This window comes from Cavia porcellus, unplaced genomic scaffold (genome assembly GCF_034190915.1).
Source record: "Cavia porcellus strain 051 isolate PalLab524CR breed Dunkin Hartley unplaced genomic scaffold, mCavPor4.1 scaffold_3, whole genome shotgun sequence".
Lineage (NCBI taxonomy): Eukaryota > Metazoa > Chordata > Mammalia > Rodentia > Caviidae > Cavia > Cavia porcellus.
This window is the reverse complement of record NW_026947486.1, coordinates 33,055,419-33,074,041: the sequence shown is the minus strand read 5'-3', so window position 1 is coordinate 33,074,041 and position 18,623 is coordinate 33,055,419. Positions and strand designations below refer to the sequence as shown.

General features: G+C 37.7%; 1 long non-coding RNA gene across 1 annotated transcript in view; it reads left to right on the top strand.

Annotated features, from left to right (window-relative positions):
- LOC134475448 (uncharacterized) overlaps window positions 1–18,623 on the top strand; it is a 181,261-nt gene that overhangs the window by 34,853 nt on the left and 127,785 nt on the right. The window lies entirely within an intron of this gene.

Genomic DNA, 18,623 nt, shown 5'->3' with positions numbered 1-18,623 from the left:
ACAGATCTACGCCTAGGCATATAATAATCGAGATCCCAGAAATCCACCAAAAAAACAGAATATTAAAAGCAGCCAGAGAAAAGATGCAGGTTACCTATAACGGGAAATCTATCAAAATAACAGCAGACTTATCAACACAAACTCTTAAGTCAAGAAGGGAGTGGGGAGAAATATTCCAAGTCCTGAAGGAAAAAAATATGCAACCAAAGTTCATATATCCGTCAAAACTCTCTCTAAAAATTAATGAAGAAATAAGATACGTTCAAGACAAGGAGGAAGTGTGGGAGTTCGTGGCCACCAATCCAACCCTACAGAGAGTGCTGAAGGACATTACAGAGAAAGAGAGGAAGAGAAATCAGGATTACAGCTACAGTGCCAGAGAGGCCTCAGTGAACGGGGCAGACAATGGAATGAGGGAATAAGGTGGACAAAATATAGCAGAAAAGTGGAGTAGCAGACATGAGGCAGAGACGGTAAGCCAGTCTTTGGTAGAGACAGCTCTGAAACTATATGTAAAAAAAAAAAAAGCAGAGGTCATTGCTAATGGTGTATAACGATTTAAAAGACACAGTAGTCCTAGTGCCATATTTAGATTGAATTAAATTTGTTCTGGTCTGTCCACTCATGTCAGAATTGAGGACACAGACCTCTAGAACCAAAAATAGCAGGTTATACCATGGTAACTATCCTTACTTTCCTATTGACTTAGGCTGAAATCCTGTATTACATACATTGTCTTACTATGACTGATCTTAATTGTATCTGAATCATAAGACTATTGGTTGGCCTTGACTGATCCTATTTGAAATCGGTATGCATGTTAGAATCAACCCTAAAAGTAGAGGAAACTACTCTGAGCATGACAAGATGTAAAGGATATCCATACTGGTATGAATCAGTAACAGCTCTCAAATATTACAATGCAGTCAAAGATAAGTTTTTATAAAAATAGGTGTAAGTATGTTTAACTATAATAAGCCAGTGTTGTGGACAAATCTATTGAAAATAACAAGAGAAAACATAGTAGCTACGGAAGATCAGTTATATTATAGTTTTATAAGTCTTATCCATTGCATGTTTTTCTAGGAAATTGTTTCGCTGTCTTGTTATGACTTGGTTTTCCCTATAATACAGAGAGGATAGGAACAAATACTCTGAGGAAGAGACCGGAAAAACCCGAGGCTTATTTTGTAGCATTATAATATAAATTCTAGCAATCTATTGCTTGCTTATTAGAATGACATTGGACTGGTTTCTTCAGCTCAACTTCAGCATATGCAGAGATGGGGACGGCTATCTCAAAGAGAATGAGAGATGCGATGGTAGTTGCTATTGTCTCCCCTAATTTGGAACTTGAGGACCTAAAAAGACTCCATCATCCTGTAATGATTTGATTAGTTCTATAATATGCAATAAGGATAGAAAGTGGGTGAAGTTAGGGACAACTATTTGTAAGAAGCTAGAGACAGTTAGATAAGGTAGATCTCCAGTGGACTTGCTTTGAAATCTGTATTTCTTTAAATTGTTTTTTATTTTTTTTAAATGTTCTGTTCTGTTTTGATATGGTTAACCTTACCCTCTTAGAGATGTAAAACAAATAGGTGGGACTGATAATCATATTACGGAGCTTTTGTTCGACCATAGAGCAGAATGGTTTGTAGGGTCACTTTTTTGAATGTCATTCTAAATACTTTAATTCTATAACCTGAACAGCCATTTCGAAGATGACAATTTGTAACTTATCAACTGGCAATTTCTTACCTTTTGTTTGTCTGTAATTTAGTATTATTTCTACCCTTTTTTTATCTCCATGTATTTTTTTTCTTTTTTCGTTTCCTTTTCTGTAAATAAAAAAAAGATAAATATCTCAATGCGATCCTTCTTTATAGCTGAATAATACTCCATTGTATAGAAATACCACAACTTTTTTATCCATTCCTCAGTTGATGGACACTTGGGTTGTTTCCAAGATCTGGCGATTACAAATTGTGGTGCTATAAACATAGGTGCACATATATCCCTGTGGTATGATGCTTTCAGTTCTTCTGGGAATATGCCTAGAAGTGGAATAGCTGTAATAAATGGGATTTCCAATCCCAACTTTTTGAGAAACCTCCAGACAGACCTCCACAAAGGCTGTACCAGTCTACACTCCCACCAACAGTGCAGGAGAGTTCCTTTTTCCCCACAGCCTCTCCAGCATTTGTTGTTGTTGGTTTTCTTGATCCTGGCCATTCTTTCAGGAGTGAGATGGTATCTCAGTGTGGTTTTAATTTGCATTTCTCTAATGACCAAAGATGATGAGCATTTTTTCATGTATTTATTTGCCATTTGCATTTCTTCATCTGAGAATTGCGTATTCATCTCAGATGCCCATTTTTGGATTGGATCTTTGAATTTTGGAGGTCTGAGTTTTTTTAATTCTTTATATGTTTTAGACAAGAGTCCCTTGTCTGAGAGGGAGTTCACTAAAATCTTTTCCCAGTTTGTGGGTTTTCTTTTCACTATGCTGGAGATTTCTTTTGACATGCAAAAACTTTTTAATAAGAAGTGGTCCCAGTTACTGATTCTGGGAAGTATTTCCCGTGCAGTTTGAGTCCTATTCATGAATTCTCTACCTACTCCTATGTCTCCAAGGTTTCTACCCAATTTGTCTTCCAATAGATTTAGCGTTTCTGTTTTAATATTCAGATCTTTGACCCATTTACATTTTAATTTAGTACATGGTGATAGACATGGGTCTAGCTTTAGTTTTTGGCAAATGGAGAGCCAGTTTTTCCAGCACCATTTATTAAAGAGACTGTCGTTCTTCCAGTGAACCTGCTTGGCTCCTTTATCAAAGATAAGGTGGTTGAGTGTGTTTGTAGTTGTGGTTGTATCTTCTAATCTATTCCATTGATCTTCAGCTCTGTTTTGATTCCAATACCATGTTGATTTTACTACTGTTGCTTTGTAGTATAATTTCAAGTCAGGGATTGTGATGCCTCCTGCTTTGTCTTTGCTGCTTAGAATTGCCTTTGCGATTCTAGGTCTCTTCTGGTTCCAGATGAAATTTAGGAGTGATTTCTCTAGATCTATAAGGTATGTTGATGGTATTTCTATTGGGATTGTATTGAATCTGTATAAGAGTTTTGGGAGAATGGCCATCTTCACAATGTTTGTTCTTCCTATCCATGAGCAAGGGATGTCTTTCCATTTTCTGAGATCATCTTCAATATCCTTTTTCAGTGTAATATAATTTTCACTGTATAAGTCTTTCACTTCTTTCGTAAGAGTAATTCCTAAATATTTCATTTTTTTGCTTGCTAATGTGAATAGTCCAGTTTCCCTTATTTCCCTCTCTGTGGTTTTGTTGTTTGTGTATAGGAATGCTATTGATTTCTGAGTATTGATTTTGTATCCAGCCACATTAATGAATTTATTTATTGTATCTAAGAGTCTTTCAATTCAGCTTAGGGGGTCTTCTATGTAGAGTATCATGTCATCTGCAAACAATGACAAATTAACTTCTTCTTTTCCTATCTTTACCCCTTTTATTTCTCTTTCTTGCCTAATTGCTCTGGCTAGTACTTCCAGTACTATATTAAATAGGAGTGGTGATAAAGGACATCCTTGTCTTGTGCCTGATTTTAAAGTAAAGGCTTTCAATTTTTGGCCATTTAGTATGATGCTGGCTGTTGGTTTGTCATAAATGGCCTTTATTATATTGAGGTAAAGACCATCTATTCCAATATTCTGTAGACTTTTTATCATGAATAAATGTTGGACCTTATCGAAAGCTTTTTCTGCATCTATAGAAATGATCATGTGATTCTTATTTTTGGCTTTATTGATATGGTGGATTACATTTATTGATTTGCGTATGTTGAACCATCCTTGCATTCCTGGGATGAATCCCACTTGGTCATAGTGTATAATCTTCTTGATGATTTGCTGGATCCTATTTGCCAATATTTTATTGAGGATTTTTGCATCTCTGTTCATTAGGGAGATCGGTCTATAGTTCTCTTTTTTAGTTGGGTCTTTCTCAGGTTTTGGTACTAGAGTGATATTTGCTTCCAGGAATGACTTAGGAAGGATTGCTTCCCTTTCAATTTCATTGAATAGTTTGAGGAGTGTCGGCATTAGGTCTTCTTTGTATTTCTTGTAGAATTCTGCAGTGAATCCATCTGGGCCTGGGCTCTTCTTGGTGGGTAAGGACTTAATTACATTTTCAATTTCAGTAACCGAGATTGGGTTATTCAACAATTTTACATCCTCTTGATCTAGCTTTGGCACTTCATATGCTTCTAAGAAACTGTCTATTTCTTCTGTGTTATCAAACTTTTGAGAGTAGAGGTTTTCGAAATAGGTGTTGATGATCTTCTGTATTTCTATTGGGTCTGTAGTGACTTCTCTTTTTTCATTTCTTATTGCATGAATTTGAGCTTTTTCTTCCCTTTTTTAAATAAGGTTGGCTAGGGGCTTATCGATTTTATTTATTCTTTCAAAGAACCAACTCTTTGATTTGTTGATCCTTTGGATTGTTTTCTTAGTCTCTATTGCATTGATTTCTGCTCTGATTTTTATAATTTCCTCTCTTCTTTTGGCTTTGGGCTTGACTTGCTCTTCTTTTTCTAGCTGTTTGAGGTGTAGCATCAAGTTATTTATTTGTATTCGTTCTGTTTTCCTGATGTGGGAACTCAGTGCAATAAATTTTCCTCTCAGGACGGCTTTCATTGCATCCCACAGATTCCGGTAAGTTGTATCTGCATTTTCATTTTTTTTAGGTATTGTTTGATTTCTTCTTTAATTTCTTCTGTGACACACTGATTACTCAAGAGTGTGTGATTCAGTTTCCATGTGTTTGTGGGATTTTTGCAGTATCTTTTATCGTTAATTTCTAATTTCAGAGCGCTGTGATCCGATAACATGCAAGGGATGATTTCAGCTCTTTTGCACTTGTTTAAATATGTTCTATGAGCTAATATATGGTCTATTTTAGAAAATGATCCATGTACTGCTGAGAAGAATGTGTATTGTGATGTTGTTGGGTGGAACATTCTGTATATGTCTATCAAACCCATTTGTTCACAGGTGTGATTCAGTTCTGTTATTTCTTTACTCATTTTCTGTCTGCTCGATCTGTCCCTTGTTGTCAATGGCATATTAAGGTCTCCTGTTACAATTGTGTTACTGATAATTTGAGTTTTCATTTCTGTTAATAATTGTTTTATATAACTGGGTGCTCTGGACTTTGGTGCGTATATATTTAAGATAGTTATCTCTTCCTCTTGGAGTTTTCCCCTTACGAGTATGTAGTGACCTTCTTTATCCTTTATGGTCATTGTTGGTTTAAAGTTCACGTTGTCTGCAAACAGAATGGCTACTCCTGCCTTTTTTTGGATTCCTGCTGCATGAAGAATTGTTTTCCATCCTTTGACTTTCAGTCTGTGAGTATCCTTCTGGGTTAGATGGGTTTCCTGTAAACAGCATATGGTTGGATTTTGTTTCTTGATCCATTCTGCTAGTCTGTTTCTTTTGATTGGTGCATTGATACCATTTACATTAATGGTTATTACTGTTAAATGTTGGTTAATTGTAGGATTCTTATTTCTCTGCTGTTGCATCTTTATCTTTCTGTTCTGTTTAATTATTTGCTTTGCTTAGTGGTGTTTTGCTTTGTGTATCTCAACTATCTTTCAATATTTTTTGCAGGGTTGGTTTGGTGTTCATGAAGTTCTTCAGCTGTTCTTTGTCATGGAAGTATCGTATTTCACCATCTATTTTGAATGATAGTTTTTCAGGATATATCAGTCTAGGTTGGAAATCATTTTGCTTTAGGATCTGGAATACTTCACTCCATGCTCTTCTTGACTTTATTGTTTGTGATGAGAAGTCTGCTGTGATTCTGATAGGTTTTCCTTTATAAGTGATCTGTCTTTTCTCTCTGACAGCTTTTAATAATCTATTCTTGTGTTGGATTTCTGGGATGGTGATTATTATATGTTTGGGTGTAGTTTTATTTTGGTTATGACTATTTGGAGTTCTATATGCTTCACTGATCCTGATGTCAGTTTCTGATCTCATGCTTGGGAAGTTTTCAGCTATTGCTTCTCTAAATATCCTCTTGATATCCTTTATGTTGTCTCCTTCTTTTTCATTAATCCCTATCATTCTTATGTTATTCTTCTTTGCATCATCTTGCAGTTGTTGAATTGTTTTTTCCTGATTCCTTGTTATTTTTAAAAGATCTTTCCTTTCCTGTTCACTAGCTGCAATCCTGTCTTCAAGGTCTGAAATTCTATCTTCACTTTCATTAAGGCGGTTTTTACAACTTTCACTGGAGTTTTTTATTTCCTATATATCTCTGTGCATCTGCATTATGTATTCTGTTTGTTTCTTATATTGCTCATCTAGGGATTCTATCTTTTTGTTTAGTTCCTCCAATTTTTTATCTGTGTTTTCTTTAGATATATTTAGAATCTCTTTCATTTCTTTTATCATTTCTTCTTTTATCTGGGAGATTATTTCGAGTTTGAATTTCTTTAAAGCTTCCTGGAGTTGCTTGTCAAATTCAGTAGCTATTGTGTCTGATATATGAGGAGGTTGGGATATATTTTCTTCTAAATACATTTCTCGTAGGGTTTCCTGAGATGGGCTGGAGGTTTGAGGTTGTAATTTGGTCTTTCGTTTTGTCATTTTCCTATATTTCTGTGTTTCAAGTGTTATTTGAAAGCCTCCTCAGGATCTGTTGAAAATCCCCTTCTATGTTTGCAGCTACTGAGACTCTGGCACCACTCTACCCCAGGCCATTGGGCCTGCAGAACCAATGGCCCTCCTGTGCTTGTTCAGAACTCCGCGGTTCCAGACAAGCTGGGCCTCAGGGACACTGTGCACCCACCTGCCCCTTGGTAGATCCACAGCTCTTGGATCGCAGCCTGGTTAGGGTACTCACCACAGACCGCAGTGCCTCAGGAGCCTGTGATCCCTCCCTGATTGCAGAGATATGCACAGTCCTCCAGACAAAGGAAGGGCCTCCTGCGGGCACTGCGGATCCACCCAGCTCCTCCTCTGCACGCAGATGGCTATGCGCGGCTGGGCACAGGCCGAGGTGCCTCAGGAACCTGGGATCCCTCCTCCTCCAGACAAAGGAAGGGGCTTCTGCAGGCACTCCGGATCCGCGCAACTCCTCCTCTGCACACCGACGGCTAGGCACGGCTGGGCAGAGGCCGAGGTGCCTCAGGAACGTGGGATCCCTCCTCCTCCAGACAAAGGAAGGGGCTTCTGCAGGCACTCCGGATCCGCGCAGCTCCTCCTCTGCACACCGATGGCTAGGCGCGGCTGGGCACAGGCCGAGGTGCCTCAGGAACCCGGGATCCCTCCTCCTCCAGACAAAGGAAGGGGCTTCTGCAGGCGCTCCGGATCCGCGCAGCTCCTCCTCTGCCTGTTGTCCATACTTAATATATACCAGGCCCAGAGCTCAAACTTTTATCGTAGAAGGAAAAGGAAAAGGATAAACAGAAGAAGGAAGAGAGTCTCTAAGGTCATAGTGGGTGATTATAGACCTGGATATAGAATCAGGCCTTGTAAGTCCAAGTTTCAAACTCCTATCATCTTACTTGTATTTGCCTTCTGTCTGTGGCCTATGGGGTAGCTACCTCAAAGATAAATCACAAGCACCTTAGCTAAGCCCTACAAATTTAGAGGAGAGGAGCATTTCTCAGGGAATGAACAAGGGGAGCTGTTGAGAGCATGGTTTGGCTGTGCCATTTCCATACAAGTGGCAGAGCCTCCTCTGTAAGATACACCTCAGTAATTTCCTTTACTGAAGCTTCAAGAAACCTAGGCACATCTTGGTAGCCCAACAACCTTCAGCAAAGCATTTTCCTCATAACTGTACTAACAGAGTCTGGAAATACCATTCTTTTGCCCTGAGGAGCCTCATAAAGAGTAGCCACATGTTCAAGCATGAGAACACAGGAAGCCACTAAGCACTGTTTTAGAGGGAGGAGGAGGGGAGAAAGAATAGAACAAGTTCAGCTATATTGGATATAACCACAGTCTACCTGAGATTTATGTATGTTGAGCCATACCTGCATCCCTGAGATGAATCCCACTTGATCATGGTGTATAATCTTCTTAATGATTTGCTGCAGGATGTTTGCCAGTCAGTATCTTACTGAGAATGTTTGTGTCAGTGCTCATTAGGGAAATTGGCCCGTGATTCTCTTTCTTAGTTGGGTCCTTCTCTGGTTTGGCTATCAGGGTAATCCTTGTTTCCAGGAATGAATTTGGAAATATTACTTTCATTTTAACTTTATTAAACAGTTTGAGAAGTAATGGTGTTAGGTCTTCCAATTTCTTGTAGAATTCAGCAGTGAATCCATCAGGGCCTGGTCTATTCTTTGTTGATAACTTTTAATTATATCTTCAATTCCATTTATTGATATTGGATTATTTAGGGGTTTTTTATATATTCTCAATTTAGCTCAATTTAGTAATTCACATGTGTCTAGGCATCTCTCCATTTCTTTGGTAATTTCCACTTTATTAGAATACAAGTTTTCAAAATAAGTACAGAAGATTTTCAGAATTTCTCCACGGTCTCTTTTGATTTCACACTTTTCATTCCTAATTGTGTGGATTTGAGACTTTTCCTTCCTTCTTTTGGTAAGTTTGGCTAAGGGTTTGTCAATTTTATTACTCTTTTAAAGAACCAACTCTTCAATTCATTGATTCTTTGTGTTTTTTGAGTCTCCAGTATGTTAATTTCTGCTCTTACCTTTATAATTTCCTCCCTTGAAAGAGCTTTTGGCATAGCCTTCTCTTTGTAGAAGTTTAAAGTTCAAGATTAAGTTGTTTATATGTACTTGTTTTGTTTTCCTGCTATTGGTATTTACTGTTATAAATTTCCCTTTTAAAACTGTTTTCATTGTGCCCCACAAGTTCCAGTATGTTGTATTATTGTTATAATTTATCTGTAAAAACTGTTTAATTTCATCCTTTATTTCATCTGTAACTCATTGGTTGCTCAATAGTATGCTATTTAATGTTCATATGTTGTGAAGTTCTTGTGATTTCCTTTGGCATTGATTTCAAATTTCATTTCACCATAGTATGATAGTATGCATGGAAGAATTTCAATTTCTTTGTATTTACTTAGCATATTCTATGCACCCGTATATCATCTATTTTGGAGAACATCCTATTGGCAACTGAGAAGGGTGTGTATTCTGATATTATCGGGTGAAACTCTCTGTAGACATCTACTAAATTCATTTGTTAAAAATTGGACTTAGTTTCTGTCTTAGTTACCTTTTACTCATAACTGAGATAAATACCTGATGCCCAAATTTGGGAAATGAAAGGTTTGTTTCTTACAGTTTTTGGAGGTTTCAATCCATACTCAGTTGGCTCCAAGGCAGGGAGGCATGGCAGGGCCCACAGTTCATGGTGGCTACAAACAGCAAGACAGAAACCAGCAAGAGAGAGAAACATATACCTTCTTCCTGCCATTAAATTGTATGCTAGCTCCACCCCTAGGTAGTGTAGCAGTGACACTATCAATCCAAATGCTATACAATGAACCAATCAGAAATGCACAATGTCAGCACATGAGGCCTGGGGACCACCAACATAAACCATGACATTCCACCCCTGGCCCCCAGGACTCATGCACACCCTTTATACAAAAGACATTTAGTCCATCTCCAAATGTTGCCAAAGTCCTAATAGTTTCAGCATTGCTGAAATGTCCTAAGATCCAAGTCTCTTCCAAGATCTATGGCAAACTCTTAATTGTAACCCCCAGGACAAATGAAACAAGGTTAAACATTTCTAAAATGCAAGCGCACAATATACACATTACATTCCAAAAGTTACAAATGGGAATATAAAGCACTGGAAACAAAGCAAGTCTGACATCCATTAGGGAGAAAATTAAGTCCTAGAGTTCCATGCTCACCATCTGAAGCAGTCTGATTGCAAGCTCCAAAAGGCTTGAATAATTCCTTCCCCATGGCACTTCCAGGGATTTCAGCTCCTGCAGCTTTTCTCTTAAACACTCTCTGCTTGCTTTTTGCAGCTTTCCTTGGATGATCCATGTTCCTGGCTTTTCCAAACTTCTGGGGTCTCCACTGCACCTTTGGCTTCACCCTCACATCTGTACGAATTGCCCTCTCAGGAGCACACTGCTTGGACTCCCTGGCCCTTTGCAATTGAAGTGGAAGCCGTGTTTCCCTCAGAATTTGTGCATTTTCCTTGCACCTAAAATCAGCATCATGTGTATGCCAGCAAGGTCTGCTGCCAGCTGGAGCAGCAGCCAGGCTTTTTTCTCTCTTAGCTGTAAGGGTCAGTTGCGTGGATCATTGGGCTTTGTTTACCTGATTGTGAGGAAGAGTTTTCTATGTTGTCACCATTCTGGAACCTCATGTGGCCTCCATCACCATTCTGGAACACGGTGCTCTGTAGCTTTCTCCTCTGAATAAATTCTTTCACTTTTGCACTTTAGAGGCTGCAAAGGGTGGAGACCAGCTGCTTCCTTGGATACCCCATGGCCATCTTATTTCTCTGTTTCTCCTCAGCAATCAAAGTCTCAACTCTGTCTTTACAATCCATAGCTTTCCTGGAGTTTTCCTTCTGGCAAAATTCACAGCATTGTTAATTTTCCTCCTGGGTGGCTCTTTGCTCTTGATTTGCAACATAAAGCTGGCTAAAAGCCCCCAACAGTGGCTAGGCCACAGCCTCAATATTTGACTACCTTGAAATTTCCTTTACCAGATTAATAAATCCATTGCCCTTATTCTCAGTCTCAGGCAAAGGTGCTGGACATGAGTAAAATGCAGACAAACTTTCTGCCAAGCCATAACACACATCGTGGGGAATCCAACAACGAATGTAGTTCTTCTTCCCAGCAGAAACCTCCAATCCTGGTCTTTATCATCAGGCTTTCTATCAGTCTGCTGGTCTCCTAAGCTCTGACCAGAATGTCCTCTACAGAACAGCCTAAGCTGTTCCAGCTCTATGCATCCAGGCAACATGTCTGAACCTTTCCAAATTCTACCCACAAGCCAATTCCAATGCCTCTCAAAAAACATGATCAGGTATAGTCACAGCAACGACCCCACTCCTCAGTACCAAATTCTGTCTTAGTTACTTTTTACTGGTCACTGAGACAAAAATACCTGATGGCCAAAGTTGGGAAAGGAAAGGTTTATTTCTTACAGTTTTTGGAGGTTTCAGTTCATACTCAGCTCCAAGGCCAGTTGGCAGGGTGGCATGGCGGGGCTGCAGTTTGTGGTGGTTGCAAACAGCAAGGCAGAAACTGGCAAGAGAGAGTGACACACCTTCTTCCTGCCATTACATTGTATGTTGGCTCCACCCCTAGGTGGGTGTAGCACTGACATCATCAATCCAAGCACTAGACAATGAACCAATCACAAATGCACAGTGAAAATTGATGAGGCCTGGGGCCACTGACATAAATGATAACAGTTTTAATATTTTGTTATTGACTTTTTGTTTAATCTCTCTGTGACAGTAGGATACTAGGTCCTCCAATACTAATTTATTAGGCTTATTTGATTTTTCATGTTCATTAATAATTGTCTTACATAGTTTTGTGCACTGGTGTTTGTTGCATGTATATTTATGATTGTTATCTTTTCCTCTTGAACTACTCACTTTACAAGGATGTGGTAACATTGTTTATCTCTCTTAATCAGTCTTGGCTTGAGATTTCCTTTGTCTTCAAATAAAAGAGCTTTTCCTGGGTTCTTGTCACACAGAATATTGTTTCCCAACTTTTGAACTTCAGTATATGAATTTCTGTTTGAATTAAATGTGTTTCTTGTATACAACATATTGTTGGATCTTGCTTTGTGATCCCTTCTGCCATTCCATTTCTTTTGATTGGTGAATTAGGACCATCAGCATTGTTGGTTATAACTGATATATATTGACTTATACTTGTTGTATTATTTTCCTGTTGTTGGCTCTCCCCCTTTTTTCTCCATCCTCTAATTGTTGCTTTCCCTGGTGGATTCCTTCTATTGGGGTTCATGGAACTGTAATCCTTACTATCTTTTTCTAGAATGTCCTTCAGTATGGGGATGATTATACGTAATGTATGTACCACTGTTATCTCCTGATTGATGCGCTTAAAATTTTGTTGTAGTATAAAAAAATAGGATGTCCTTCAGAAAGTTTTTTAGTGCTGATTTGGTGTTCATAAGTTTCCTCAGATGTTCTTTGTCATTGAAGTATCACATTTCACCATCAATTTTGATAGATACTTTTGTGCATTACATCAATCTGGATTGAAAGTTGTTTACCTTTAGAACTTGTAGCACTTCTCTTCAAGTTTCCCTTGGCTTGAGAGTTTGTGCTGAGAAGTCAGATGTAATTCTGATGGGCTTTCCTTTATAGGTGATTTGTTTCTTTTTTCTAACAGCTTTTGGGGTTCTATACTTGTGTTGAGTTTCTGGAATCCTGACTATGTTATGACCAGCTATAAGTTTTTTTTTTAATTATTGCTAATTAGAGTCCTATATACTTATTTATCTAATGTCAAATTCTATTTTCTCTACCAAGAAAGTTTCCTGTCATGATGTCAGTGATCATTTTTAATGTCATTTGTTGTATCTCCTGCTTTTTCATTGACTCCAATAAAAAAAATTGTTCTTCTTTGTCTTATCTAGCAGCTGCTGAATTGATTTCCCATGGCTGCTTGCTATTCTTGAGAAATCTTTCTTTTCTTTCTTTTTCTGGTCATTAACTTCAAGCCTGTTATCAATATCTGAGATTGTGTCCTCATAGTGCTGTAATCTGCTTTGTATACTTTTAGAGTTTTTATTCTCCTGGGTATCTTCTTGAATCTGCTTTATGAATTCTACTTGTTTCCTATTCTGAGCTTCTGTAATTTGCATAAATTCATCTATTTTTGTGTCTGTGTTAGCTCTAATGTCACAAATCATGGTGAATATTTTGGTAATCTCTGTAGATACATGAGATATTATTTCTGAGGTCATTTTTTCCAGAGCCTCATTCAATTTCTTTGTTGTTACCACTTCAGAGAGACCTAGGAAGGGAATTTTGGATTGTCCCACCTCATTGCCCTTGGATTTGCCTTTGCTGAACTGGATGTCTGGAGTGACATATTGTGTCCTCTCATTTTATTTTCTCTCTTGTTAGTTTAATTCCTGGGGTGATGCTTGTACGTTGGCTAAGGTGAGTAGCTTTCTTTGTAGTATTTAGAACTCTTACGTGATGGTACTTCTTTGAGGAATCTTACAACTATAGCTGATTTTAGGGTTTTGAATGTGTTGTAAGGTCTGACCTTTTCAGTTTGTTAGATATGAGAATTTTTTGCTTGTTTGTACTAATCCCTGGTTCCTTGGCACTTTTGCATCATATTTTCCATGTCCCTTAGTCAATTTCAGCCACAGAAGAATTCTAAGCCCAACAGCTATTTAGAACAATTATGTCAGCTTTGGGTATAGTGGCACCAATAGCATCAAACATACCCTAGAAAATAACAAACTGAGATATCCTTTAATAATAACGTTTAGGGGGCTGGGGATTTAGCTCAGCGGCATAAGCGCCTGCCTTGCAAGCAGGCAGTCATGAGTTCGATCCCCGGTACGGATAAAAAGGAAAAAGGCAATAATAATAATAATAATAATGATAATAACGTTTAACTTATGAACTAGATTTGTGATTGTATAACAAAATGTAAGAGAACCCAGAGAATTATATGCAACATGTAAGTCTGTAATGTCTCAATTTTTCCCTCAGGAGTTAAAATATAAAATGAGTTAATAAGAAAATAGACAAATGTAAGAAGAGAAAGATTAGAAGTAGGGTTCATTGACAAAGAGGAAATCACACTAGCTTTGGGAAACTAACACAGAAAACCTAAGGAAGAGATAAAAAGTAGACCAGAACAGAACCACACCCACAGAGAGGTTAGGAACAACTTTCACACTCATAAAAACAATGAAGGAGAATGGAAAACAAAAGAAAAAGAAAATGAACACTCCACTTCCAGGATTCTCTCCAGTTTCGCTAGTAGATAAACTTTGGAGACTGACTCTGAAATCATGCCAGTCTACCTCAGCAGCTAGCAGTAGCTTTTTGGTGGAGTAGTGGATAATCTCAGCAGGTCCTCCCCAAGCCCTGAATTATTTGGCTTCTCACAGTCCAAGCTATTTCCACAGATCTGAGGCCAGCTGGGAGCTGTTAGATATGAAGTCAGCAGCAGTTCTTTGTCCAGAGCTCAGCCAGTCCCATCGCCATAATGGCCGCCAGCCAATTACTCTCTCCCATTGGAGGAATAATTCCTCTGCACTCACCACCAGGCAGTGCAGTTCTCCACTCCTACTGCTCCCCTCCAGAGGCCTCTTGGGTTGCCACTATCACCATCAGTGTGACTGTGTGTCTTGAGATTCAAACAGCTCCTCTTGTGCAGTCAGTCATATCTCAGGGAGAAGACTCCACCAGCTTCTGCCTTCTTCATTAGAGTTTTTCTTTGCACTCTCTGTGGGCTTCAATTCACTCTTCAAATTTTTCCTGGGTCCAGTGGACACACTTCTGTCCTTCTTGTCTTCTTCATAATGTTGTATTCCAGCATCTCATTGGTAACTCTCAAGTAGGCTATTTTCTCTACTGCTTACTGCTCTTCTCTGTTTTGCATTCGATAATTTTTAGTCTGTGTATTTTTTGATTACATAAATGTTTTGAGTACAAAAGACTGTTGGATTATGTTTTTTGATCCAGTTTGCCAATCTGCATCTTCTAATTGAAGAGTTGATGCTGTTAATACTGAGAGATATTAATGATATATGTTGCTTATTTACAATCACTACCTTTTCTTTTCTTTTCTTTTCTTTCTTTCTTTCTTTCTTTCTTTCTTTCTTTCTTTCTTTCAAGTCAGGGCTAAGTAGTTCAGGTTGAACATTAACACACTGTGTAGCCCAGGCTGGTCTTGCCCTTGTAGCAATCCTCTTGCCTCAGCCACCTGAGTGCTAGTATTACAAGGATATGCCACCATGCCCTGTTTGCCTCTAGTGTTTGTTGGTGAATCCTGTCTTTATTTTCTTGACTTTTTTTTTGTTGAGCTCACTATCTGCTGAGTCTATTTTGACATTTTTATCAAAAATATTTTAAAGTACTTTCTTGGGAACTGATTTAGTGGATATTTATCTTTAGGACTTTTTTCATGTAAATACATTATTTCTTCATTTATTTTGAAGGATAGCTTTGCTTCAAACATTAACGTTGATTGTAAGTTACTTACTCTTAGGGCTTGCAATACTTCACTCCATGTTCTGACATTTAGGATTTGTGTTGAGAAGTCTGAATGATTCAAACTGGTTTACCTTTATATGTGATTTTTTGTTTTTCTCCAATTTTAAAATGCTGGGTTTTTGGGCTGGTATATGAAAATTTAATAAGGATATGCCATGATGAGCTTTTTTATCATCATGTTTGTTTAGTGTTCTATAAGCATCACTCATTTATATTTTAAATACTTATTTGGATATTTTTCTTCTATAAGCATGTTAGTAAATCTAGCTGTGCCCTCTTCTAGTTTTTCTGTAACTCCAGTTAACCTTAGATTGATTTTGTTATTATCTAGTACTCTGGATAATCTTCTCTTGTTCTCTTATTTTCTTTGTAGCTTCTTTGAATGCTACATTATATTTCACCATTTTGTTTTCAATATCAAACACTCTGTGTTTGCATTGGTTATTTATCCAATTTATAAATTCTATATAGTATATTTTAAGTATTTCTTCCTGATATCTTTTTGAGGATTCCATATCCTTGTTGAATTTATTATTCAAATTTTGAGCTCTTTTGATTAGCTCATTCAGTTTTTATCTGTTTCCCCAGAATTCACCATGGACCCATGGACATATTGACTGAAATTGCTGTTAACTTTTGGCATATTTCCTCTTTGAACTTATCTATTTTACTTATCCTTTTAATAAAGGTTTCATAGGGTTCTGCTACCTGATATGTGTTTTCTTGTTCTTTTGTGACCTTGTTTTGCCTTGGGAGAGTTGGAAAACTTCAGGGATCTTCTGTCCCCTTGCATTCTTATGCTCCTATATGTATCTGCGTTTTGAATACATATTTTGAGGACAGAAAAGTGAAGAGTTTGTGGAATATATGGAGATTTTAATAGACTGTTGCCTTCCTGTGCGTAGTTTTGTATGGTATATCCATTGCTAATACTTCCCTTGTTTATGTTCATTTTAAAACACACAGTCAACTCATTGTCCTATGTTGTTTTGTGTGCTCTGAATAAAGGGATATGGCTGTCTTGTTTGACAATAAGTCCTAAACAAGGGGTGATCTGAATGATTGGGATAGGGACAAGATAAAAGGGGGTGTATATAGTCTTCATTTGGTTTTCAGCATACAAAATTGGGATTTTGCCTTACAAAATTGTACATGTCAGTATCTTCATCTTCTATTATGGGTATTGGAACACTCTGGCAACTCTTCTTCTCCATTCTATACCCTCTTAGTCTACCAGGATGCTGAAAATCTACCCTACAGAAGTGCTTTTGTGTCTTGAGGATTCATGGTTACAGAAGAACTCTAGTAGATTTTTAATTAGTCTTTCCTATAGATGTGACCCACTGGATTTTGTTATTTTCCTTTCAGTCTTTTCATCTTCAAAACAGTAGTGAGAGAGAGGAGAGAAGCAGTGGGCAAGATGGGTTCTGAAATTCTACTTCAAATATGTAAGTCTATCTCACAAATGCATACTTATTATTCATTAGATATTATCTTGGTGGAATGTATTCATCAAAGTTGGCAAGGGATCTTTATAATTTGGCTCCCTACTCACTGAGGAGGCAGACCCTGCCTGTTCATTTGTTGAAGTGACATTCTTCAATTATCCCACGTGGCAGCACTGTACGAGGGCATGAGTCAGAGAAGTACTTCTTTGCTCCTGTTTTTCTTAAGTACTTTTGTCTTTTTTATCATTACACTACTCTCCAACATTTCTCCTTCAATTTTTCATTATTTTAGCTTCCTGGCTATCACTCTCTGATCACAGACATCCAAGATGAACACTCATAAATGCGTTTAATTAAATTAGCTCTACAAAATGAAGCTTTGTGACTTCTGGGAAAAAACAAAGCAGAGTGAAGAGGATGAAGATGTAGAGCATTCATTGTTCTCAGGGTCTTCAGTGAGAACTCAAAGTTCAACCTTGTCAAACTCCATTGAGAAAGACCCAACTCTCTTCCTTTCCCTCCCTTGTTCTTGCTCATTAAAAATCTCTGGCCTTTATTTTCTTTAAAATAATCCTAAGCCTCCTTACCAGAGAGTACATGGCCAGGGGTTTGGCTCAGTGACAAAGTATCTGCCTGTCAAGTGTAAGGTCGTGAGTTTGATTCCTGGTACCAAAAAAGTGCAAAGAGCAGGAAACTACTTTTGTTAGTATGAAAATGGTTCTCCCCTCCCCTCAATGGTTTCTCTAAGTTAAAAGAGGTAAAGCAATCCATTTCCATTCCTACTGCTCCCTTGAGTCTCTCCAGAGACAGATGCTTACTGCCAAATTCAGTGAGTGGATAATCTGGATTAGATAGTGCACCTACCATCAGTGTATGAAGGTCTGCATTGTATATTAGGAGTCAAGAGTCATTCATATTTCCCTGTGAGGAGATAAAGAATGCAAGGAGCAGGAGGGAGGACAGTAGGATGGGGAGATAATTTAGTTGTAGTGGTGTAAAGCTTTAATCACAGCTACTAAAGAATCTGATGCAAGAGGATCACAAATTTGAAGTCAGCCTGCACAACTTAGTGAGACCTTGTCTCAAAAATAAAATAAATAGAGCTGAGAGTGTATCTAAGTGGTAGAGCACCCTTGGCTTAAATCCCTAGTATCCTGAGAGAAAACAGTGTTGATATGCTATAGGATTTTTTTGAGTCAGGTTTTCACTCTGTAGTTCAGGCTGACATTGAGCTCACTATAAGCACAGGATGAGCTCAAATTTATGGAAATCCTCTTTCCATGGCCTTCCAAATGCTAAGATTACAGGCATATATTACTACACCAGGCACAATATCTTTTCTTTTTTAAATTTTTAAAATTTTATTTAAAGAAAGGATAAACAAAACAGAAAATAGGTAGATATAATACATACATTCAGAGAAGAAAATAAACAGTAAGAAACCACTAGTTGATGGTTACATATTGTCAATTTACAAATAGTTGTTCCAAATACAAAAATGGAACATGTAAAGTGGGAACTCAAACAGCAAGACTGCAAACAGTTCTGTTCAACTGTCCAACAAAAACTTAGCAACATGGTTGTCAATCTTATACACTTAAACATACATGCAGTTATCCATATCTTCATTTGTGTTGAGATTAAGCAGACTAAATCTGGTTAAAATCATTTTGTACAAAGGATAATAGTATTTTTGGATTTCACATCATAACACTGCATAATTAGCACTGAGTACTGTAGTCTCATTTTTAAAATTTAATTTAAGGAAAGACTAAACAAAACAAAATGGTTACAAATAATACATAATTTCAAAGAAAAAAATAAACAGTAAGAAATCACTAGCTGATGATTACAGATTGTATTCTTACAAATAGTTATTCAAGATAC